This window comes from Canis aureus, chromosome 25 (assembly GCF_053574225.1).
Source record: "Canis aureus isolate CA01 chromosome 25, VMU_Caureus_v.1.0, whole genome shotgun sequence".
Taxonomy (NCBI): domain Eukaryota; kingdom Metazoa; phylum Chordata; class Mammalia; order Carnivora; family Canidae; genus Canis; species Canis aureus.
Window position 1 is genome coordinate 22,054,754 of NC_135635.1, and position 26,895 is coordinate 22,081,648.

The 26,895-nt window shown below is 35.8% G+C and overlaps 1 long non-coding RNA gene and 1 pseudogene across 1 annotated transcript in view; both read left to right on the plus strand.

Annotated features, from left to right (window-relative positions):
* LOC144297080 (uncharacterized) overlaps nucleotides 1-26,895 on the plus strand; it is a 180,783-nt gene that overhangs the window by 125,444 nt on the left and 28,444 nt on the right. The window lies entirely within an intron of this gene.
* On the plus strand, nucleotides 17,739-18,121 carry LOC144297628 (large ribosomal subunit protein eL42-like; annotated as a pseudogene).

The window sequence follows — 26,895 nt, forward strand, 5'->3', positions numbered from 1 at the left end:
ACACACATATACTCACACTTTCTCTTTTCTTGATCAAGGAAATGTTATTTGCTGCTACACTTCCAATCTGGCTAAATGTAATCATCAAGTTGCCAAAACAAGTTAAAATTGAGAATTTTATTGGAACAGTCACTGTAGATGGCTGCCACAGAGTCTGAGGGCCACAGATACATCATCTGTAATGCTGGGAGGAACTTTCTGGAAGAATATAAATTTTACTTCCACGTGATTTCGATTTTATGGGAGACCATAACTTCTGGAATTCCTAATAAAGAGGGAAAAGAAGGTTGTTTTTAGTAGATGCTTTTAGAAGAAACGATTAAATGTGTTCTGCCAATGAACTCTTAAAGACTGTGCAGGTGCCTTATAAATACCCAGGCTTAGCCTATGTTTGAAACACATTTACTGCTTTGATACTATAAATAGAGACATTTACTATCTGGTATGACTCCATAGTAGAACTTACATCAGGTACACTTAGATCATAGGATCTAAAAAAAGCTAACTTTTTCATATGCTTGAAAAAATAAAGCAATGAGATATACTCTTGGCTGTGGATTAATGACTATTCATAGAAATTAGAGGGTTTCCTTTTTTCCTTTTACCACTCTTTTTAAATATGACAGAAGTCAATATTCAGATGTGTATATTTGAGCATATCCGCTGATAAAGTTAGAGCAACACATATATATTTGAATAAATACATAATTTTTTTCAAAGATCACAGTGCTTTAAAAGTAACATCTTCTAGATTGTTTTCACAAACTTTTTTTTCACACATCAATGAAGGTACTTTGTTAAATAACAATTATAATGAACACTTGCAGAGAGTAAATTTTTCAGAAGGATTTTTTTTCCTCTTCTTTCTTTTGGATATTGTGGAAGGGTATTATTTGCCCCTGTCCAATCCACCTCTGGAGATGCTGGACTTCCCAGGCTAATAGTAAGGGTCTGTGAAAGTAGCTTCAGCTCGAAATGCCAAACTTCTTTGCTCCTGTGCCCAGTAAAGGAATTTTCCTAAAAACTATATCCCCTTTCAGTCATTTTTAAGTTGACATCTAAAATTTGTTTTAATTGTAAGTTTCAGTAAATTCATTTTTTTGTTACTAAGAAGTAGAAAATATTGAATATCTTGTAAAATGAAATGAGAATTCATGTAATTGGCTAAATATTTTACAATATGATTTGACTATATGTATCTTAATTACCTTACTGGATAAAGCACCCTAAATAGCAAAGAAGGCATGTAAAATTTATAGCTACGGGGTCTTTCAAAGTCTTAAATTTTTAGGTAGTCCTGTAAAGCACTCCAGTTACAACAAAAAGAATCAGACTTATTCATCTGTATTTCCTTAATTGTTTTGAATTCAGGAAAATTTCAAAATAGGTCAAAATATTTTCCTTTTTAATGTAAACTTCATCTTAACAACTATGTTTATATATATTTATATTCACATATATTTATATAAATATTGTGTATTATTAAATATATAAAATATTATGTTCTAAAATATTGTAATAAAATAAAAATATATTTATTTATCTATATGTAGATACATATAAAACAGGGGTGAACAGAAGATTCTGTGTATTCAAGATGTTTTGATTGATAATGGAAGGAGTCTTCTTCCAAATAAGTCTTTCCCTTTATGACTTTGTTTGGGGCCTTGGAGACTTTTACCCAGAGAAAAAAGTTTCTTGGAGACCCAGAGAAATGCCCAGTAGTGAGATTTGGTGTGTGTGTGTGTGTGTGTGTGTGTGTGTGTGTGTGAAGGTATTTCTTTTTCTCTATAAAATGGGGAGAAGGACCATGGAGAAGTAGCCTCATTCTTTGGCAAATCAATTTTTGGAAAGAGCACTTATGAAAGTTGAGGATTTGAAAATTTAGTCTCTTAAAACTATTTGTATATGTAAACCCCCAAGCAAAGCCCAATGGAAAGATCACCTATCTAGGCAACATCTTTCTTGATCTCTTACAATCCAGTACAGTTTTATGAGGCATACCTTGAAGTGAACCTTGATCTACTGCCACTCCTTGTCTACTTGTTGCAGTAAGATTGACTAATTAATAGAACAAGTGAATAATGACATCATAATTTAGTGGTCTAATGGTAAATGTTTAACAACTGGCTCTTGGGGAAGGCTTCCTTCCTTCCTTTATAGCCCATTTCTGGGGTATAAATACTCCCACTATGGCCTATTTCAAGCTACAACATGAAGTAACCTGGCTTGCAAAATTCCTAAAATTAACAATTAGCTCTCAGACTCACATGACCTGGTCTGAGCCAGCTTTAGCACATCAGTGTAAGGGGAATAGGGAAAGAATACAGGGAAGGGAAGGCAGTGTATGAAAGGTGCATTATTAAGCCAGCTACCACAATGAGCAGCTAGAGCTTATTCATTGCAGGTAAGCACATGCCCCAGAATCACCTCACCAAAGAGCCAGGGAGCTGGAACATTTATACATGTGAGTCCCTGAGAGCTGTTGGTTGAGGGCTGCTTCTGAGGTTGCTCATCCTGGCTCTTCTATTTTGTTTGTTATGTAAGGCCTTTGGCCCTCAGTTCTGGGAAATGTCCTCAGGCCAGAGATGTAAATATTGGCAGCTGGAAGAAGCCAAAGGAGTAAGGGTGGGCACTGACCAATGTCTGCTGTGTGTTAAAACTTTCACCAAATGTGAGAATGTGACTTAGGGCTCAGGGCTTGATCCCAGGACCCTGAGATCATGACCTGGAGCAGGTATCAGTTGCTTAACTGACTGAATCACCCAGGTGCCCCAACCCCACTTATTCTTAAATATATCAAAACTTGAGAGTCATTTCTTTAAAAGGTGATTACCAAATACTGGTCCACCCAGGGGATAGAGGGAAGTTTCTTATGAAACAATGATCTAGGATTATTATTATTATTATTATTATTATTATTTTTATGACAGATACAGAGAGAGAGAGAGGCAGAGACACAGGCAGAGGGAGAAGCAGGCTCCATGCACCGGGAGCCCGATGTGGGATTCGATCCCAGGTCTCCAGGATCACGCCCTGGGGTAAAGGCAGGCGCCAAACCGCTGCGCCACCCAGGGATCCCTAGGATTATTATTTTTTTAAAGATTTTATTTATTTATTCATTGAGACACAGAAAGAGAGGCAGAGGCACAGGCAGAGGGAGAAGCAGGCTCCATGCAGGGAGCCTGACGTGGGACTCGATCCAGGGTCCCCAGGATCAAACCCCAGGCTGCAGGCGGCGCTAAACCGCTGCGCCACCAGGGCTGCCCTGATCTAGGATTATTGTTTTAAAAATAAATGCAGAGATGCTCTCTAGTCCTCCTTTCTCCAGAAGTATGGCTTCAAGTATATTTCTCTGTTTAAAGCATCCAAGTGATAATAATGCAGTCTTCTTTGGGAAAAACAATAAGTAGAGTTGATACAGTGGTCATAGGGCTGCAACTACAGGAGTTGGAACCAGGGATAATTTCTAAGTAAGAAACTGTCACTATGTTTTTAATATTTATGTCAGAATTCCTAAGGACCTGGTGGGGCGGGGAGCCTTTACCCCATCTGGCAAAATTGGGATTAACAGTAAATGCAGCTATATTGCCTGGTGGTAAAGAAAGCCCACTAGTTCTGCATTTGTGTAAACTTACCCTATCATAGTAAGTATGGATAGAATGGGAGACACTTTCTAGACTAGTATTGCTGCCTGCAATCTAGACCAGCACAGTGACTGAATCTAATGTCCCTTCCCAGGTGAATGTTTGGATATAAACAGAGAGAAAGAAAAATAGTAGCTATGGGTAAAGGAATAAATAAATGGGTTATGTAATGAGGGAAATGTAATATTAAATTAACATCTCAAAAAAGCCTCAGAGCAAGAAATGGTATGTCTCTTCCCATGGTGAAGCCATATATTGCCGGCACTGCTATTGCTTTTGGAACCTGAGAAGATGGAAAGGAAGCCTGAAAACCTGAGTGGCCTTAGTTTAGGAGACATTTTCATACAATATGATGATTATGGCCTGCATAGTTATTAATGACTGAATGAGATTTTAGTAATGTTGCCAATATCTTTTGACTTTTATGATTATTTTGCTATTAGGGATTTGTGTTTGAAGCCCAGGGTGGGGACTGTGATACTGTGATTTATAATAAGAAATATGTATTTGCTCTAAGTCACATTTATGGCAGGGAGCTGTTAAAATCCTTAAAATTTCCTAAGTGATAAGAGTGATAAAGGTGTCTTGATATCCATAACAAACATGTTTCAACCACATCTGAGTTTATGTTATGAGGTAACTTTTGGCTAGCTCCTGAGGATGAGGGTAGGTTACCAGGGGAACCCCCTTCCAGGAGAGAAGAGGGGCTAGAGATTGAGTTCAGTCACCAATGGCCAATGATTTAATCAATCATGCCAATGTAATGAAGTCTCTATAAAAATCCAAAAGAATGGGGTGTGGAGAGCTTCCGGGTAGGTGAACATATGGACGTTTGAGGAGAGTGGCACACTCAGAACATGGGAGCTGTATGCTCCTTCTTATATCTTGTCCTATATATCTCTCCTATCTGGCTGTTCCTGAGCTATATCCCTTTATAATGAACTGGTAAATATAGGTCAATGTTTCTGAGTTCTGTGAGCTGCTTGAACAAATTAACCAAACCCAAGGAGGGAGTCATGGGAACCACCAGTTTATAGCTGGTGGGTCAGAAACCTGGAATTGAAGTGTGTGTGTTGGTGGGTGGGGTAGGGAGGCCAGTCTTATGGGACTGAGCCTTTAATCTGTGGAACCTGATGCTACCTTCAGATAGATAGTGTCAGAATTGAGTTGTATTGTAGGACATTCGGCCATTGTCAGAGAATTGCTTGGTGTGGAAAAAAACCAGATTGTGATTGTGTCAGAATTTTAGCAGCACGGGATCCCTGGGTGGTGCAGCGGTTTGGTGCCTGCCTTTGGCCCAGGGCGCGATCCTGGAGACCCAGGATCAAATCCCACGTCAGGCTCCCGGTACATGGAGCCTGCTTCTCCCTCTGCCTGTGTCTCTGCCTCTCTCTCTCTCTCTCTGTGACTATCATAAATAAATAAAAATTAAAAAAAAAAAGAATTTTAGCAGCATATCTGTGAATGTTCACCAACTCTGCTTAAGCGTTTTATATGAAATCTTTTGTCAGTGACGCAGTTGATTAATACTCTGCCTCTTACTCACTCTCACCTTCTAATACATGCCCTCCCAGTTCCCTGCCATAAATACTGAGTATTTTTAAACTTTCTATTACACAGACTATTTTCTTAAAAAATAAATTAGAAATTTTGCTAGTTACAGTAACTCTTCTAGGAAGCCTTCCCTGATGTCATATTCCTTTGGCCTCCCATATTCCAGGAGAAGCTTTCCTTATGGCACTTGCACCTTGCATGGAAATGATGTGTTTGTTATGTGTTGGTGGTTCCTGCAAGACTGCAGGCTCCACGGGTATGAATCTGGTTTTACTCATCTTTGTATCTCCATCCTTGAACACAGTGTTTGATAGATAGTGGGTATTAATAAATACCTACTAAACAAAACCACATTGCTCTTTAGGAGCATATGAAAGAAACTCAAGAAGATAAACATTCTTTGTGAAACAAAAACATTTATGAGTCCTTTTGAAAAAGGAAAGTTCAATCTTATAAGCTATAAGAACTGATAGACTTTCATAAACTTGCATTTGTACTTAATTCCTAAAAGAAAAAAACCAAACAAACAAAAAAACAAAAAACAAAACAAAAAAAATTCCTAAAAGGATTGGTTAGTATTCTTGCAGCAAAAATATTCCAGCTATCCATGACCAATCACTAATGTGTATCAGTCTGTTCCTTCTCTCTTTCTCTCTTCCTTCCTTCCCTCTTTCTTCCCTTCCTTCTTCCTTCCCCCTTTCCTTCCTTCTTCCTTCCCTCCTTTACCCCTTCCTTCCTTCCTTCCTTCCTTCCTTCCTTCCTTCCTTCCTTCCTTCCTTTACATGAGAGAATAAGTATGGGCCTTTTTTTAGAAGAGTATCATAGATAACAATATTATCTACAATGATTAAAGATCAGCATAGGGGCAGTTTCACAATAAATCCTTTAAGTCAAAATAAAGAATTTTTAGTAAGTATTATGTCATTTATTAAAATACACTAAAGGAAAAAGAAAATAAGAGGCTCAATAAAAGACAACTTGCTAAAATTTCATCTTAACAACTTGTCTAATGCAGGAAAAGTAAAATATTAGTTTAGTGACCTGAGAAATTCCCTTTGTGGGATATGAAAGATTTTCAAGACTGATTTATGGATATATATTTCATTGCTATATTGTCATACCCTATAATCAAAGCTGCAGAAGAAGTTATTGGGAGATGTTATGAAATTTCTTTCCTTTGGGAATCCTAAGATGGGGTTTGAAACCCCTCTCCTTGATGGGTTCTAAAAGTGATCTGACTTAGACCAGAGGATCCCTTAGCTTTTCTTTTAGCCTTCAGAATAGTCTACTGTGATAGTGGCTGGTATTTCAAGTTGGATTAGAATAAATTTATTTTAAGAATAAATTCATCTTTATAAAGAGAAAAAATTCTGCAATTTGGTGATAATGATACATTTATTTTTGGCTCCTGGGCTTCAAATTGATATGGAACTGAATCATATAGAAATTATAGTATGCAAATGAAATAGTTGAGATGATAGAGTTTCCTTTCATTATATTAAAATTAATGCTATCAGAGGATACTGCATGTTAAGTCAAGAGAAAATATTCTCAAATGAATACTGGATTTCATGTTAGAACATCTAAAATCATCATTGGTATGATGGGATTTTGACTGGGAACTTCTTGTGATAAAATGGTTACTCCCTCCCCTCAATCCCTTTCTCTCTCTCTCTCTCTCTCTCTCTCTTAAGAGATTACTAGTTCTTAATTTAGTAATATTTTTATGCTGTTCCTGATAGGAGGTCATCAAAATAGTGGAATTTCTTAGTCAGTTATAATGTTAAAAGTACAGTTATCTCACTTTGTATTTATGAAGGAGAAGAAGCCAAAAAAAAAAAAAAAAAGGAAGAAAGATAGTGTGAAAACATGGGCTCTTAAAATATGGAGAATGATTAAAGTACTCTTAGAAATAGCCAGATTTATAGCCTGAAAGACTGAAGCCTCCATTTATTCACAGAAGAGGCACGGAGGAGTTATCTCCACTGTAGTGACTCATCCCCTAAGCTGGAAGGTTCGCCCACAAATGAGAGGGTAATTTAGTTTCTAGGACAGTTCAGTCTTCTTGTTCAGTTTACTTACAAAGGTGCTAATTAGGGGAAATTGTTATGGTGTTATTTTTTCACTTTAACATCTGTTCCCCGTGAGCTGGACACAGAGAATTAAGTTGTTTTGTAGAAGCAGCCAGGCAAGTTGGATGGCAGTGATTCTGTCATTGTCATAAGAGGTTAGAGTATAAAGCAGAGGCCTGGGTGTGATAGGATCAGAACCCTGTAAATCCATGGCCTTCCTACATCCAGTTAAATAAACTCTCCATGCTAAGATTAGAAACCACAGCAGCCACTGCTGTAAAAAACAGCTTTTGCACAAAAGAGTTAGAGATGAGTAAAAAGAATATATACAGTTTTACTTTTTTTTCATAAAAAATATACTAATATTTGTACCTGGCATTATTCTAACTACTTGACATGTATTAACTCATTTAATCCTAATACCAGTATCATATATAAGGTAGTATTATCCTCATTTTACAGAGTTCAAATAAGTACTTATAGGCAAGGAAACTGAGGCATGAAGTGGTTAAATAACAAATGACCCCTGAGTCTAGAATTCTAACTAAAGCAATCTTACAACTGAAAATAAAGTATCTGTATGTAGATATCTACATATCTACAAGCAAACATGACATATTGTATATTAGAAACTTAGTACTCTTTTATCATTTATTTAAAAATTTTTTTAAAGATTTATTTATTTGAGAGAGAGACAGTACAAGCAGGGAGAGAGGCAGATGGGAAGGGAAATAAGCAGACACCCCACTAAGTGGAGAGCCCAATGCAGAGCTGGATCCCAGAACCCTGAGATCATGACCTGAGCCAAAATCAAGTCAGATACTTAGTTGACTGAGCTACCCACCCCAGTACTCTTTTAATGAAGAGTTATCATTCAAGTTTTACCTAACAAGAAAATATTTAGACTACTTAGAATTAAAAATGTCCAGAATCCAGTACTATGATATTTTGATTCTTAAAAGAGTCTCACCTATTCTACCTGGAGTGAGGAGTGTTCCCAACTCCTCACTCCACATTTTATAGGACTTCAAGTGTGAACACTGATTTGAATGTTCAAACTAGGATCTAGAGAGAAGCTACTATTAAAGGTTAAAACAAACTCTTGCTTCCATGGTACATTGCCTGTCCCATGAGCTACCAAATAAATACCTAAGAGAAGCTGTAAAATAATAACTACCCAGATGATCTCTTTTCCACTAACTTTATATAAAGCTCATAAAGTGCTATTGTTGTTTTCTTTACCCATATTATAGGATACAGCTCATACAAAGGGACAGTGAAACTTAATAACTATTCACTAGCTTTGGAAAAAAAGATATATAGAAAATCATTTGTGGCACAGAAAAAAATGCAGTCTAAAAATGTATGGGCCCCGAGTCCTTATTCAGCAAACTTGGAAATCTATAAAAATTGAAGATTTTAAGTGCTTTATAAAACTCTCCTGTAATTTATTTTCAGTTATATCTATAGGAAACTTTGCTTTGCTATTTTGCTCTTTGTTCATTTGCTGAAGAAAGTTAAATTTTACCATACTATGTTTTTTATTTGTGTCCATGTGTTGGCATTAGGAAATAATTCTTTATTGGTGTCATGTTATCAATTAACTAGAATAAAAAATCTCCTCAATTAAATTTCCAGATTCTCTTAGAAGTCCTCAGCAGGCAATTTTTCAACTTTTGAAAAATATTCTTCCTTTTTACTGATTGGAAGATATTTTAGATACTATTAATTTCCTTAGTACTACCATCACATTACATAATTCATTCCTGCCATTGCTATAGGTGGTTGCATTAGGGAAGGCTAATCTTCTATTCTAAATTTTATATGCTAAATACAGAACACTTTTGGCAGTTACATCAAAATTATTTTTCCAAAGCTTCTTTGGCATGTAACATTTAAAAAATTATAATTTTTGTATTTATTTGTTTCTCTTGTTTACTTAACCCACTGTAAGCACTCAAGACCTGTCATCAGTGTTTCTGTTCTGAGAGGCTTAGAGAGGCAATTTATTCTAGGTCATGTTATTAGTATGTGATGATAGGAGATGGTTTCTAATCTTATTCAAAAAACATGAGAACTTTGTCCAAGTACACCCTGATGCTCTGTATATATCTATTTCCCTCTAACCAGTCACAGCCCCAGCCTAAGCCAAAGGGATGAGCCATAATTGATTTAGGTATGGACATGTGATGCAATTCTGGACAAGGAAATAAGTATTATCATTCCCATTTTACAGAGCAATTAATGAGGCTCAACTGGAATCCAAGTTCCTCACCACAAGGCCAACCATTGTCTTTCTTCTACACATGGGAACATTCATAGAGAGCATGCTTATTTTATACAGCATTTAGATATTTACTTGCCATCTGCATCATCCTCCATTACTGCATAACAAATAATCCCAAAACTTTGTTATTTGCAACAACAAATATCTATTGTCTCACCCAATTTCTAAGGGTCAGGAACCCAGGAGAGGCTTTGCTGGTGGCCCTGGCTCAGGGTTTCTGAGTTTGCAGTCAAACATGGCTCAGTAAGATATTTTGAGGCAGCATCCAGAAACAGATAGAGAAAATAAAAATATATATAAGGATTTGAGTTAAAATTTCTTCTCAGTCTCCAAATTATATCAGAAATTTCATAATCTATGATACCTTAAGGGAAAAGAGAACAGTTATTATAGATATCTGTATTTGGTATTCATCATACTGTATTGTAATCATTTATATAATATATAGTAAATGATATCATTTATGATACTAATGATTCTCCCTTTAGACAAGGAGTTCTTGGGCAGCCCCAGTGGAGCAGCGGTTTAGCGCCGCCTGCAGCCTGGGGTGTGATCCTGGAGACCTGGGATCGAGTCCTGCATCGGGCTCCCTGCATGGAGCCTGCTTTTCCCTCTGCCTGTGTCTCTGCCTCTCTCTCTCCCTCTCTCTCTCTCTCTCTCTCTCTCCGAATAAATAAATAAACCTTAAAAGAAAAAAAAAACAAGGAGTTCTTAACACTGGCCACACATCACAATAACTTGGGGGCTTTAAAGAAATACTAATATGGGGATCTCTGAGTGGCTCAGCGGTTTTGCACCTGCCTCTGGCCCAGGGCGTGATCCTGGAGTCCCACATCAGGCTTCCTGCATGGAGCCCACATCAGGCTTCCTGCATGGAGCCTGCTTCTCCCTCTGCATGTGTCTTTCTCTCTCTCACTCTCTCTCTCTCCGTCTTGAATAAGTAAATAAAATCTTTAGAAAAATACTAATACATGGACCTCACTCCCATGTAATTGAATCTGAACCTATAGGTATGACTTCCAAGAATTAGTAGTTTTTAAAAGCTTCCTGGGGGATTCTAATATATACTTAGGATTAAGAATGACTGTTCTCTTAATTGATTTTCATCCTTTTGTTTGTTTTGGGAATCTCAGGAAAACTATGGATCCCTCTCCCTAGACAAATGTGATGTGTACATTCATGACATATTTTGTATCATTTAAAGGGATTGTACATTCCTGATTTAGGCTGTGAGCTCTTGAATGATAGATGCTCTATTTTTACATTTTTGTAGATGTATGTATTTTTTGGCATGAGCCTTTCTCTGCCTTACCCGCCTCCACTTCAAGAAGCGAGAGTTTGAGTCCTGGCATAAAGACAGACATATATGTTGGTCTATAGACCAACAGAATAGAATTGATAGTTTAGAAATAAACCAAAACATGTATGGCCAATTGATTTTTTCTTTCTTTTTTTAAAATCTTTTTTGGAAAAAAAATTCTGTATAAGCATTACAAAATGGGAACATGTTCCATTCCCTGAAATTGCACTGTGCTATTGTGTCTTTAATGTAGCTTCTTAGATATATCTTGTAAGAAGTTTTGTTAAACCATTCTGTATAAGCATTACAAAATGTGTATGTGTAGAACACACTGAAATCTCACTGTGCTGCATTTGTATTTAATGTAGCTTCTTATTGTTTTATTTTATTTTTTTTACTGAAGTATAATTAGCACTCTGTGTTATTTTAGTTGCATGTATACAATATAATGACTCAACAAATCCTACATTTTTCAGTGCTTACCAAGATAAGTGTACTCTTAATCCTTTTTATATATTTCTGGCAACCATCAGATTATTCTCTGTATTTGAGTCTGTCTTTTTGTTTGAATCTTCTTTTTCTTTGTTCATTTGTTTTGTTTTTTAAATTCCACGCATGAAATCATATGGTAGGGATCCCTGGGTGGCGCAGCGGTTTGGCGCCTGCCTTTGGCCGAGGGCGCGATCCTGGAGACCCGGGATCGAATCCCACATCGGGCTCCCGGTGCGTGGAGCCTGCTTCTCCCTCTGCCTATGTCTCTGCCTCTCTCTCTCTCTGTGACTATCATAAATAAATAAAAATAAAAAGAAATCATATGGTATTTGTCTTTCTTGACTGACTCATTTTACTTAGCACTATACCCACTAATACATCCATATTGCAAATGGCAAGATCTCATTCATTTTTATGGCTGAGTAATATTTCATTACATATATATAACATATATGTATAATTTATATATATAATCTCTTCCTTTATCCGTCCATTGATGGACACTTGGGTTACTTATACTTCTTGGTTATTGTAAATAATCCTGTAAGAAACATAGGAGTGCATATATCTTTTTAAATTAGTACTTTCATTTTCTTTGGGTAAATACCCAGTAGTGAGATTATTGAATCATACGGTGATTCTATCTTTAATTTTTTGAGGAACCTCCGTACTGTTTCTTACAGTGGCTGTACTAGTTTGCATTCCCACCAGTTTGCATTCCCATGAGGGTTTCTTTTTCTTCACATTCTTGCCAACACTCATTATTTCTTGTGTTTTTTACTTTAGCCATTCTGACAGGTGTAAGATGATATTTCATTGTAGTTTTAATTTGCATTTCTCTGATTATTAGTGATGCTGAGCATCTTTCCATGTGTCTCTTGGCCATCTGTGTATCTTCTTTGGAAAAATGTCTATTCTGGTCCTCTGCCCATTTTTAATTAGATTATTTAATTTTTTGGTGTTTAGTTGTATATGTTCTTTATATATTTTGGATATTAACTCCTTATCAGATATATCATTTGCAAGTATCTTCTCCCATTTAGTAAATTACTTTTCTGATTTGTTGATGATTTCCTTCACTGTGTAAAAGCAATTTATTTTGGTGTAGTCTCAATAGTTTAATTTTGGTTTTGTTTCCTTTGCCTGAGGAGACATATCTAGAAAAGTGTTTCTACAGCCAATGTCACAAAAACTACTGCCAAACATAGGCCAATTGACAGTTAAGTCAAGGGTGCCAAGACAATGAAGTGGGAAAAAATAGTCTCTTCAACAAATGGCACTAGAGCAACTGGGTATCCACCTGCAAAATAATGAAAGTGTACCCCTACATCATACCATATGCAAAAATTAATGTAAAATGATATGACCTAATATATGAATTAGAACTATAAAACTCTTAAAAGCAAATGTAGGCCTAAATCTTTGTGACCTTGGATTTGGCAATATATTCTTAGATTGACACTGAAAGCAGCAAAAAGAGAAACACAAATTGCGCTTCATCAAATTTAGAACTTTTGTTATGAAGAAAGTAATGAGACAACCTACACAATGGGAGAAAATATTTGTAAATCATACATCTGATAAGGAGTTAAAATTCAGAATATATACAAATTCTTAGACCTCAACTACAAAAAGACAAACAATACAAGTAAAACATATACAAAGTACTTGATGGTTGTTTCTCCAAAGAGGATAGACAGATGGCCAATAAACATCTGAAAAGATGCTCACCATCATTAGGCATTTTTCATTAGAAAAATGAAACTCAAAACCACAAAGAAACACCACTTCACACCTTGTAAGATGATTATAATTACACACACACACACACACACACACACAAACTGGAGAATAACAAATGTTGACAAGGATGGGAACAAACTGAAACACTTCTGTATTGCTAATGGCAATATAAAATCGTGCAGCCCCTGTGGAAAACAGTTGTGTGGCTTCTCAACAAATTAAACATAGAATTACCATATGATTCCAGAATTCCATTCCTGGGTATATACCCTAAAGAATGGGGATTAGGTGCTCAAATACTTGTACATGGATGCTCATGGAAGCCCTGTTCACCATAGCTAAAAGGTGGAAACAACCCAAATGTCTGACCACTGACAATCAACAAATAAGGTATATAATATATATAATCCATATACAAATAAGGTATATAATATATATAATCCATATATATATATATAATCCATATACTTACAGTGAAATACTATTTAGCTACAAAAAAAATTATAGTATTGACATATGCTACAATGTTGATGAGCCTTAAAAACATTGTGCTAAGTCAAAGAAGCCAGGCACAAAAGGTCATGTATTGTATGGTTCTATTTATGTGGAATGTCAAAAATAGGTAAATCTATATAGACAAGAGACAGATTTGTAGTTGCTGGCAGCTGGAGTGAGGCAGGAATAATAGGAGATTGCTTAATGGGTTAGAGAGTGTCTTTTGGAGTGCTAAAATGTTTTGGAACTAGATAGAGGTTGTGATTGCATAACATTGTGAATGTATTAAATGCCACCAAAATATACAATCTAAAATGATTAATTTTATGTTAGGTGAATTTCACCTTAATTTAAAAAAATAACTGAGGCAGTCCCAAGCAAACAGGGACAAGTTGGTCATTCTATTCCTTGTAGTGTGAGGAAATTTGTATAAAAATAACTGACTCTGAGTAATTCCTTGAACCTATCTAAAACACTTATTGGAACACACTAAGTGCTCAATGAATATTAGCTACTATTTAAAAATAGAAGTGAGGATTTGAGGCAGTTTATAAAAACTTTGACTTTGTATCCTCAGCCCCTTGCAGTTTCTGACACATGGTACACATTTTCTTTATGTTTATTAAATTGATCCAACTGGGAATTCTCTAGAAATATTCAAGAATGAGTTATATATCTCATCAGTTTGGTTGATGAGTGCCTCAGAGGACAATGAAATTTGGGCAATAGCTGTTATTGCATGCACTATTTCATACAAAACATTGAAAATCAATGTAATGAAACAACTGATATCACATGAAGACCCATGTTTAGCTTTCTATGAGTAATTCTGTACAATTAATAATTAGTCCTCTAGTCAAGAACCTGACTATATAATGGACTAATTAATACCTTTCTAGATTGTAAGCTTTGTCAAATTACTTATTTTAATGTTCACAGACTCTTAATCTAGGCCAGGATACATGAACAGGAGCAGTATTACTTGTTAATATGTTAGAGGGAGCATTTATATGGGAGGAGACTGTGCTAGTATTTTTAGATCTCTACTCTTATTTTTAGCACTACTGCATCCAATAATGCATTTCTGGATACTAAATTAATGAGCCTTCCACATATTATCAGCACTTTCCTCTGTGAAGCTCAAAACGTGCTGTGCACTGAGAATCATTATAGTTCTCACATGGTTACTTGTTATAAGAGGTTGAGAGGAATAATTACAGTATTTAGTTTTGTAATCTTATTTTACAAAGCAGATATTTCATGGCTCAAACAGGATCAACAATGAGGTTATTTTTAAGTGAATTTCTGCTCATGGCCACTTCTGACAGAATAAATCTACAGAATCAATCCACCGAAAGAGCATTAAATGGAATTCTTGATTTCAGTCACCCAAGCCTTTCCCCCAAATCTGTTTCCCAATGTCTGATCTTATTTGTATCAGTGCATGCCAGCCCTGGCAACCCAAATGTTTAAGGTTTCAGCCTGGGAATCACTGTAGAGTCTTCCCTTTTCTTGTGTCACCACCCCCACTCCAGCAGCAAGCCACATCTCTTCACTCTTTACATCTCCTTGGGCCATTTGGTCCTGATGGCCACTTCTATTACCAGGACTTCTACAACAACCCCTCCAGTTTTGCTGTTGACTCCTCCAGTCCATTCTCTTTCAGACAACCAGAACAATCTTTGCAGAAGGAGAATTGGTCACTCTGGGTGTCTGTTCATGATTCCTTATTGCTCCTCACATTCTTTCTACCTCAGCAGCAATAGTGTTGGTTGTTTTCCCCTGGGAAATGCTTCCCCACCTTCCTTTAGCTATCTCCTCATTTGGCCTTGACTAAAGTAGATCTTCATTACCAATACACTCAACAGCTATTACTACCTTCCAGCTGTCATTTGTTTCTTTCATAACATTTCCAATTTTATGCTTATTTTATTATTGCTTATTTATTTGTTTGCATTCCTATCTTTAGAATGACAGTTCTATGATAGTGGAGCTGCATCTTATTGACAATGATGTCTCCAGCTTGGTCAGTAAGATTGGTCACTGCTGACAGAGTGAATGTATCTCTTTTGGGGCCTTCCCACTTCCTCTGCCTCTTCCTCCACAACCTCACCCCTCAAACCTCTGAATATTTGGTAGGTGCAGGTAAAATAATTGACAGAGCTTAAACACTGTTTTATTTATTGCAAAGTGGATTTTCTTATGTCTCTTTAACTTTTCTTTCCCCCTGATTACATTTGTGTGTGAGAAAGGTGAAAGTAAAAGGAGGTGTATGGAAGAGTTCACATATTTTCTCTCTCAATATATGAGATGTGGAAATAAACAGGGGGGAATATTTGTAGAAAATATGAAAATAAATGTTTTTGAAAACAGATTCAACTTTTGGAAACAAAATATCGTTTCTAGGACTCAATCTGATTGATTGCCATGGGCCTATTTTTTGTGAAGTAGGCCTAATAAAAGACATATCAAGGCTAAAAATTTAGGAAAAAAAGTCATAAATGTCCCCTATGGTTTCTCATAAAGTTTTCCCTTGAGTATACATTTTATGAGAAAACTCCTTTGTTTTCTGATTAAACATATAGCTTAGCTTTGATATCTTAGAATTGTTTTTATTTTTTTTTAACATCAAAGGTAGTAAGATGTATACATATAGAATCTTCCTGCTGGTACAATTTTTATAACATTTTACCTACAATTTTGAAAACAAGATTGGCCTTTACTTCCTAGATAGAGGCTGATTTTACTTGGGTGATGTGGGCTATTTGTAGATTCATTCACTAACTACTTACTATACACACACACATACACACACACACACACACACACACACATACATGCCAGGCACTGTTTGTTGATTGAGCAAGATTAACCATTATGGACTAATTTATCCACTGTCTTCTGCCATTCAAAGCCTCTCAACAACCTCGGAAGAGTGGCTTCCATTTTATATTAAATTTGCCAGTTTAGACATGAAATTTAAACTTACATCAGTTTATTATTTATTTCTATCTCTTGACATTTTGTCCTCCTTTTTATTCTTTTACTTTCACCAGATGTAGTCCATCCCTTCACTCTGTAAGGTGCCTTCCGTCCAGTCAGTTTTTTGAATACTGTTATCCAATGAAAAGCCATCTTTTAAATCACTTCCCAAAATAGACCAAGCCTCTGGAAAACTTTTGGACATCACAAAGATGGTTTAATTCTGAGGATGGATCTCCAGAAATGGCAGGATCATTTCTCAGTGGGTTCTTTGGGGGACAGCCCTATGGAAATGCTTTCCAGACAATTAACATGGAAAATCTCTCTTTGCTGGTTAATTATCCACCTTGCAATGATGCTTATGATGTTTATGTAGATCAAAGGACCTTCAAAATTTAATATGTGCTTTACGTTCTTTACTTCTGGTTCCTAAGTCATTTCTTTGAAAACACCTTGTGATCTGCTTCCCCCCTCTCACCACCTTTGTGTAAATATTACTTCTGTACTCTTTGACTTATTGTCATTCATCATGGGTCAAAACTTCACCATAAAAAAATAATAGAGCAGTTACAACAGAGTAAACAATACACGCTTTAGAACCTAGTTAACTTAAGAAAATCAGGTAGAGTACTCTTTGGCAGAGAGGGCCTTTGCAGTGTGGTAGTGGTGCACTAATGCCCTTTAGCTAGAAATATGTGTATAATACAGTGTGTTGGCTAGATCTCACTGACTAAAAATGTACCACCTAGAGTATGGGTGGGATGGGGTGGAGGAAATATATGTATGTGTGTATGTGGGTAGGTGTATGTGTGTATATCTGTATATATATATATGCATATACACATATATTTGTAATATACACATATTTTTACTTTTTATAGGAAAGCATATCAGAGATTTATAGAAATTTAGTGAAGCATCACTATTTGCAATTTTATCAAATTGGGACTGTGTGTATTACCCCAGATATTAATTTCCAGAAAATGCTTAAGTGAATGCTCCCACAAATTATAATAGGTTTAGATAGTACATTTAGTATTTCATTTCTTTCTGCAATTGAGAATGTGGAAGTTGAGATTTGTCATCCAATGGATTCTAGTGGATCTAGTGGATCTAGTGGATCTAGCCTCTCAGAATGCAGTGAAACATAGTTATTCCGTGCTGATAGCGCTCTCGCAAAGATGGTGAATGTTTCTAAAACCCGCCGGACTTTATGCAAGAAGTGTGGCAAGCACCAACCCCACAAAGTGACACAGTACAAGAAAGGCAAAGATTCTCTTTACGCCCAGGGAAAGCGGCGTTATGACCGGAAGCAGAGTGGCTATGGTGGGCAGACTAAGCCGATCTTCTGGAAAAAGGCTAAAACTACAAAGAAGATTGTGCTGAGGTTTGAATGTGTTTAGCCCAACTGCAGATCTCAGAGAATGCTGGCTATTAAGAGAGGCAAGCATTTTGAACTGGGAGGAGATAAGAAGAGAAAGGGCCAAGTGATCCAGTTCTAAATTTCATATTTTGTTATGAAGACAATAAAATCTTGACGTTATGTTCACTTCAAAAAAAAAAAAAAAGAAAGAAACATAGTTATTGTTCAGTGAAACAGTTGTTTACAGTTTTAATTTACATTGCCATGTTGTTTCTCACAAATCATCTGTATGCCACCTTCTTGGTGCCATGTGGTTACTTTTAATTAAAATCTCAAAGAAGCAGAACCAGCAAAGTGTATTATCATTATTCTTCATGGTGCATTGTTGGCTAAGTCCTTAATAATAAATGTGTAACATAAAATTACACATGGTGAATATTGATAACTATCCTGTAAAGAAACTGAGATTTTTAAAAATCTGAACAAGCAATACTTCATGAAAAAAAATCTAGTTTATAAAAGGCAAATGTATCAGATAATATATTGTAATTATTAAATGAACGAACTTGTTAAAGCATGACTTGGCTATCAAATGTCATAGAATATAGCAGATTAAGCTACTTTTTTTTGAAGTCTTGCCAGATTTTTTTAAATTGAGTTTATACATTGCTTTTAACCAAGAACTCCTGTAGGCAGAGAAGAAATTAGGACTTGAAAATTCCCATCATGCTTCATTCCCTGGTGGAATTTTCAGACCTTGATTTGGTTTGTTTCATAATCAGCTTTGATGTTCAATGGCTTCTTTTATTACAAAACAGAAAATTCTTGCCTAACACAGCTCTGTTCCCTTTCTTTTTCCTGCTGTTTCTGGAGTTACGAATGGATTTAAACAAATGATTAAGTCATGCTGCAAGAGCACAGGGAACAAATGAATAACTGCAACAAGAAATTGCTAAGCTTGGGTCTGAAATCCTAGCGTTGGAGAAAGAGATGAGATCAATAATGCTCGAAAGTGTGAGTTGATGGAAAATTTGAAATAACTCCATTGGGTTTCATACCTGCTATTTTATCCTTTCTCCTCACAGAACACAGGAATGATTGGATTGGTATTATGGAAAGCATTATAAAACAATTATTTGTTACTTTTAACTATGTAATATTTGGGAAATGTACAGATGCAACTGTCAATTTTTTTAATTACTGGACTAGTAATAATTAATAGATAATAATAATTATAAAGAGTACTGAAATGTAATGAGTGCAATAAAATGACTATGTGACTTTAAATTTGTTTTACGATTGATCCTACAAGTAGCAGATAAACTCTAGGTGTTACTGAACCTTCAGATCCCATTGCAAATATATTGCTACTTTTTATTTATTTCAGGAGATGGAACATCTTTTTTTTTTTTTTTTTAAGACTTCATTTATTTATTCATGAGAGACACAGAGAGAGAGAGAGAGAGATAGGGACAGAGACACAGGAAGAGGGATAAGCAGGCTCCATGCAGGGAACCTGATGTGGGACTCCATCTCAGGTTTCCAGGATCACGCCCTGGGCCAAAGGCGGCGCTAAACCGCTGAGCCACCGGAGCTGCCTGAGATGGAACATCTTAATCTTCCTCTACATATTATATTAATTTACCCCAGACTAACTCAATGTACTTTTCTCAGCAATGAAAACCAAGTTTCTCAATATAGTAACTTACCAAAATGAGAGTTTTTCTTACAATCATGAACTGTCTAAAATTCACCAAAGATATGAAAGTGATATAATTATCACCAAGTATTGCTGTAAACCCCTTTAATCAAATATTATTAGACAAAAAAAATAATTCTTTTTATTTAAGAATGATGATTTCCACTGAACTGTACACTTAAAAGTTGTTAAATGGTCAATTTTGTGTTATATTTCTTTTCCTGTAGTTGAAAAAAAGCCACAAAAAATTTGAAAAAGTATAATAATGCAATATTCAACTGGACACCACTGCCTAAGTTAAGAAGAAAATGCTACATTTACTTTTGCTGTCTGGTGAGAGTCTTTTCAAAGTCTCATCTTCTATTTTTTTCTGCATAGAGTATCCTTGTCCTGGCCTGGATTTTGCATTATCGTTCCTTTGCTATATCACTTAATCTTCCATGTCAAAGACCTTTGTAAATGAAATTTTTCTCATGTATTTTTCTGCAACAGCTTTTTGTTTAATCCTTAATTTCTGAGACCCATTCACATTATTACATGTAGCTGTACATGTATTTATTTTCACTATTATGTAATATTCAATCACATGGCTACACCATAATCTATGTATCCATTTATTGTTGATTGATATTTGAGATGCCTCTCTTTTTACCCTTTTTCTTTTCTTTTCCTGATTATTACACTAGTGTTGCTATGAGCCTCCCCACCCACCCCTCCGCCATGTACATGGACAATGGGACATTGTCCCCAATGGGACAAGGGATATATGCCCTTATGGCATATATCTAGGAGTAAAACAACTTTCTTTTCTTTCTTTCTTTCTCTTTCTTTCTTTCTTTCTTTCTTTCTTTCTTTTCTTTCTTTCTTCTTTCTTCTTTCTTTCTTTTTTTTTTTTTAAAACAACTTTCTAGATAATGTCAACATGCTTTACAAAGTAGTCATATCTATTTGGCCTCCCACCAGCCTTGTGTAAGTGCTTGAGTTACTTCATATTCTCACCCAACTTGTAGTATTTTGCCAATCTGGCATATATAACATGGTAGTTCACTGAGATTTTATTTTTACCTCAATTGATTTCTATTAAGACAGTATATCTTTTTTTTGTATTGGCCATTTGTATTTACCCTTCTGTGAAGAGCCTGTTCAAGCCTTTTGTTCAGTTTTCTATTGAATTCTTTCTTTTTCTGATTCATTTGCAGAAGTTCTTTTTGTGAGTTCTGTGCATTACAAGTCTCTTCTCCCAATTTGTGACTTCTCTTTTTCACTCTTTTTTTGGTGTTTGCATCAACCATTCTTTTGCTTTCTATTATGGTTGACTTCGTGAGAGAAGGAACAAAATATTTTGTTTTCTCAATGTAGTCTATCTCTTGTCCAATAAATTATTCAGGATCTATCATCCAACAGGCTGAGTTCATTTTTTTTTTTATTTTTATTTTATTTTATTTTTTTTTTAAATAATTTTATTTATGATAGTCATACAGAGAGAGAGAGAGAGAGGCAGAGACATAGGCAGAGGGAGAAGCAGGCTCCATGCACCGGGAGCCTGATGTGGGATTCGATCCCGGGTCTCCAGGATCGCGCCCTGGGCCAAAGGCAGGCGCCAAACCGCTGCGCCACCCAGGGATCCCCATTTTTTTTTTTTTAATCAATTGAAGGTAGCAACTACATCTCAGCATTCAACTGCATCTCATTAAGCATTTTTATGGTAGTGTTTTAGGTGTACCTGAAGCAAATAATTGTTCTATCTATTTCCTTATATCACTATACAGCATTTATTCAGTAGCCATACAACCTGACAAACATAGAGATGCTTTATTTTCTAAGATGAGAAGATGTTGCAGATGTTCAAGACCTTCACATTAAGAGCACGGCTTTGTAGTCAGACCCAGTTTCAAATACTTTTTCCTTCACTTTTCACATGTTTGAGAAGAGTTAAGATCTTGATACTTCAACTTCTTTATCTCTATATTGGCACTAACAATAGGTACTTCATAGGGTTTTTGAGTATATAAAATTACGTAATCTATTTAGAGTATGCATCATTAAAACATGCCCAATAGGGATCCCTGGGTGGCCCAGCGGTTTGGCGCCTGCCTTTGGCCCAGGGCGTGATCCTGGAGACCTAGGATCGAATCCCACATCAGGCTCCCGGTGCATGGAGCCTGCTTCTCCCTCTGCCTGTGTCTCTGCCTCTCTCTCTCTCTCTGTGACTATCATAAAAAAATAAATAAATAAATATTTTAAAAAAAACATGCCCAATAAATAGTAAATATTAGTGGTATTATAACTACAAAATAAATGGCTATACCAAGAATCACTGCATAGAGATACTTCTATTTTATTAAAGTATAGGAATAGAAATTTAAACTTCAGGAAAGGTCAGATTTACTACATTCAGTTCTCAGAAGTAGCACAATGAGTTCTGTAGCATCAGGGCCACAATCATAAAGTGAGACAAGGGTATGAAATGTCCTAGCCTTCTCCCTCTGTCACCAAATCCCCATTATATGTCTAGTTTAATCTAGCTGTGACAAAAAAGAAATTGAGTAATTAGGAATTTGATGACACAGAGGATGTTTTATCCCCTTAATGCAAATGGAGGACTCAGAGGCTAGATTGGAATCCTTTCCCATCTCTCTATCCATGTTGAGCTTATGGGTAGCACAGAGATCTTGTGATGTAGCTCTAAATCATAAATGAAAAATGCATTATTGCTGCCCTTAAAGAGTTTATAATCTAATTGGAAAGATAACAATCCCTATAAAACAATTGGAGCCTAATGGAGAAAGGGTAATTGTAGCTTTAATTTTAATAATTACATCCTAGAACAAGTTCATTGATACAGTTAAATCATTATTAATTGGTTATTTGTTTTGAAATTTACCTCTTATTTTTTAAAAGGTCAAATATGCTTTTAATTCAATATTGTTTCCTATCCAAATGTCATCAGTGCTGGTCCAAATTGATAGAGTGTCAGCTTCAAGTTAATTTGCTACATTTTCTTTGACTGTGTTCATTATCATTTTAAAAGTAATTCACTTGGATGATAGGAAAGGTGGATCAATTTGTGGCAGTTTAAGTGAACTAATCTGATCAAGGTTACTGACAAACAAGTAGTCATTTTCACAGACAGAGCTGAAATATTTAAACTTGTAGTTTTATACATTTCCTCCCCACTGCTTTCCCAGCTCAAGTGCAGATCTATTTTTGTCTGGGTAGTTTAAGTAAAGCATCATGTTAGTGACAGAGATGGCTCTCAAAGGGAACATGAACCTTAGCTTCCTAGTGACAGCCTGTGCTTCTCTCTCCCCTCCAGGATGCTTTCCTGCTTATCAGGGGAACAAAGACAAGTGAACATAAGTCCCACTGTGCTGCTGTGTCTTCAAAAATACCTGCGAAACAGAAATCAGGGTTTCCATTTCTGAAGCAATTGCAACAACTCTTTTGCCCAGAGGAAGGGTACAGATAAATTTGCAAAACTCTTTGGAGAGTAATTTTACATTAACATACCCAGAAAACAAAATGGCAATGACTGAAAAAAAAACAAAAAAAAACAAAAGCATCTGCTATTCCTTCGTAAAATTTAGGATATATCTTTACTTACAACACATTCTAAAATAAAGCTATTATTTTCCCCAGGTGGCAAATATAGATATAAACACTCAGCTAGCAAAATTTTCCTCTCTGAGTTTATAGATTGCCTTTTTTCCAAGAATATAGTTTAGTGACGGTGTCAGCTGTCGTACTTACGCCATCACTCACGCAACAATTGAAATGATATGCTGTGTACTCGGCTAAGCTTAGGACAGGATGCTTATTGTCTAGCCAGGAAGCGAGGCTTTTGACATTCTCTTTGGCTGTTAAAGATAAAACACTTAAATATTTTTGAAAGTTCCCTGCTGAGTAAACATCTTCATGCATAGTATACTTTTGACAGTCTTCTAAATTCACTAGAGAATGTGTCTTTAAGGTTTTCATACATTCAAGTATTTTTTATGTGATCCCCTCTAAAATAAAATTATTTAGTAAAGAATTAAAGCCTACCAAAATTGAATGTGAATCTGAATTTGTTTTATACTGGAGAAATATGGAGAGGAGCTATTTATAATGATAGGCTGATCATAAAAGAATCTTAATAGAAAGACTTGTTATAATTTTCTCAAGTGATCTACCTTTAGAGTCACCATTGGAATATGTGAAGAATGGCCCAATCATTTTTTTTTTCTTACTGAGATTTTATTGACATATCAGAGTTTTAGGTATATGGAATGGCACAATTCTGATAAAGGCAGTTGATTAGATTCCTGATCTTGTTTTTGCTCTTTCAACTCAGGAGATGATGTCACCTTTACTGTTACTTCTCTCTAGCTATCTGACCAATGTCCATCAGGTTTCTAGATAAAGAAACATTTCCAGAGGTTATGACTTCTGCCTATGGTTGGATATAAGTCAGTTATAAGCATCAGAATGTCAGAGAGCTGTCATGTTAGAAGATAAGAGATTCCAGATGCCAGGTGGCTGCTGGCTGAGTTTTCAGGGGTTTTCTATGATGCTGAGCTATAGGCACATACCATTGTCCTTCCTCACTCATTACTGGATTCTAGTTTCTTCTTCAGTACTCAGAGTATAGTGGGGGAACAATAGCATCCTTGGTACCTGGAAGTTTGTTAGAGATGCAAAATCTCAGATCCCATTCTGGGTCTACTGAATCAGAATCTGCTCTTTAACAAGATCTCTAGCTGACTTACATCCACATGAAAGTTTGAGAAGTGCTTCTTTACTATACCAAACAATCATTCTATTTGGTCTTTCCTAAGCCCCCCTTTGCCCTATTACTTTAAGCAATTCCAAATATTCTTCAGTATTCAATTTAATTATGTAACAGGTGGGACTTAATGTTAGAGTCTGCCTTTTATTTATTTTTTTTAATAGTCTGCCTTTTCTAGGTGGAATATGAACTCAGGATTAAGGAAAGACAATATAAAAACTGGGTTATTCATAAATTATGTTTTTTTACATTCTGAGTTTGTTACATTAAAAATATATTCTTAATGGATTGGCCTACTCAAAACTACTAGCTAAATACAATAATTATTAAATTATGATAATTATAGTAATAATGTCTGTAAATGAAACAGTTAAATGAGACATTCTTTTACCTCTGAATTTCTGTATTTTGTGCTTTTATTGGTTTTATAATTGCCATCACATTGGGAAAAAATCAGTTTGATTTAAATCTGAAAAAAAATAGATGAATAGATGTCAAAGTCTTAATTAAAGTTCCTGAGGATAATGTCTTAAGCATTAAAAAAGTTTTAATGAAAGTTTTCTTTCTTTTCTTTTGTTGAGGCTGGATGCTATGGATAAGTTATGTGTCACACACCGTCTGTGGCACAGAAGGCCTGGATTTCTTTGGGGGAATGTCACAGTTCTATTGACTCAAACCACATTCAGAATCCTGGGCAATCTCCTCCTTCCACCACCCTATAATAGCACCATTGATGGTGATACCAGCTCAAATTTCTGCAAACACATTATATTAGAAGTGCTCAATATTTTATGGAAAGAAGACAAAAAAATATTCAATAATAAGCAAATAGGAAAATTACAGTACTCTAAAACACCACAAAGGAAATTTTTTCCTGTGTGCTAATCATTGTTAATTACTTGACGTACATTGTCTCCAATAATAGGTGGGAGCCATTACTTTTACTTTAGAGTTAAAGAACTGAGGCTTAAAGAAAATTTAAAACTCTCCTAAGACTTTTTTTTTTTTAAAGATCTATTTATTCATTTATTCAGAGAGAGAGACAGGGGCAGAGACACAGGGAGAAGCTGGCTCCACGCAGTAAGCCCGACGTGGGACTCGATCCCAGGTCTCCAGGATCACACCCTGGGCTGCAGGTGGCACTAAACCACTGCGCCACCAGGACTGCCCTCCTAAGATTATTTAAATAATATGTTATAGAGGGATGCCTGGGTGGCTCAGCGGTTTAGCACCTGTCTTAGGCTCAGGGTGTGATCCCGGAGTTTTGGGACTGAGTCCCACATCGGGCTCCCTGCAAGGAGCCTGCTTATCCCTCTGCCTATGTCTCTGCCTCTCTCATTCTCTGTGTCTCTTATGAATAAATAAATAAAATATTTAAAATAATAATAGGTTATAGAACTCACATTCAAACTAATGTCTGAATTCCCTGAAGATAGTCTCTTTAAGCTCTATGGCTCCGAACCACTTGATGTATAATAAGTAATTGCCATTTCAGGCATTAGGAAAAGACAGCTGTATATAGGTGGCCCCTATATATAGCTGCATATAGTTCAGCCCTGAACACTGAATTCTTTGGTCCTGCTGGCTTAATAATAATAGGCTACTGAAGTTCTAGGTCATAGCGAGTCAGGGTCTCCAAAGGCCCTGCTTATATACTGTCCAAAAAGAGTTTGTGTTCATTTGGCTATTTGTTTTTATAGCTAACTTTTATCAGTGCTGCTATTATATTCTATTCCCTTAAGGTATTTTCTCTGTTATTGGTCACTTTCATTTTTATATTCCTCCTTCCCTTGTTATGGGGATACTCAAACTTCCATCAAACAACCAATCATCACCAACAAAAATTTTTCCCTGATTCTGATTCTCTTTCATAGTGTGGCTCCATTGTTCTATATTCCTTTGCCCTCGTCTACTTTTTCAAAGAATGGCTAAGTCACTTACTGTCTATAGATCATTATTTTTCATTCACTTTTTGAACCCATTATCATCCAGGTTTCTCTTCCATCACTCACTGAACCTAATTTAACAGTGCTTAACAAGTTTCATTATGCTGAGGTCCAGTAACCTTCTTAATGGAGGAAAATGGAAATGGAAAAAGAATACAAACTATATTTATGGAATACCTACTGTGAGCCGTTTTTATGCAGTGGATTTTATGTATATTTTCTCATCTTGCCCTCATAGTAACCCCATGGTATTTTTAATTATCAATACTATTATTATTAATTATTTAAAACTTAGAAAACACTTTCAGACCATTTAACTAAACTAAATTCGAGATCTGATTCAAACCCATGTGTATCTGACTCAAAATTTCCTTCTCTTTTAATATTCAAAGAAAGAAACGGAAGGAGGAAGAGAGACAGTGAGGAAAAGTGGAAAGAAAAAGCAGAGGAAAGGACTAGAGAGAAGTAGAGGAGAAAAGCTGAATCCAAAAATGTTTCTCTACAAGAAGCAAGAGATTCAAATTGACCATTATATTAATTTCATTGT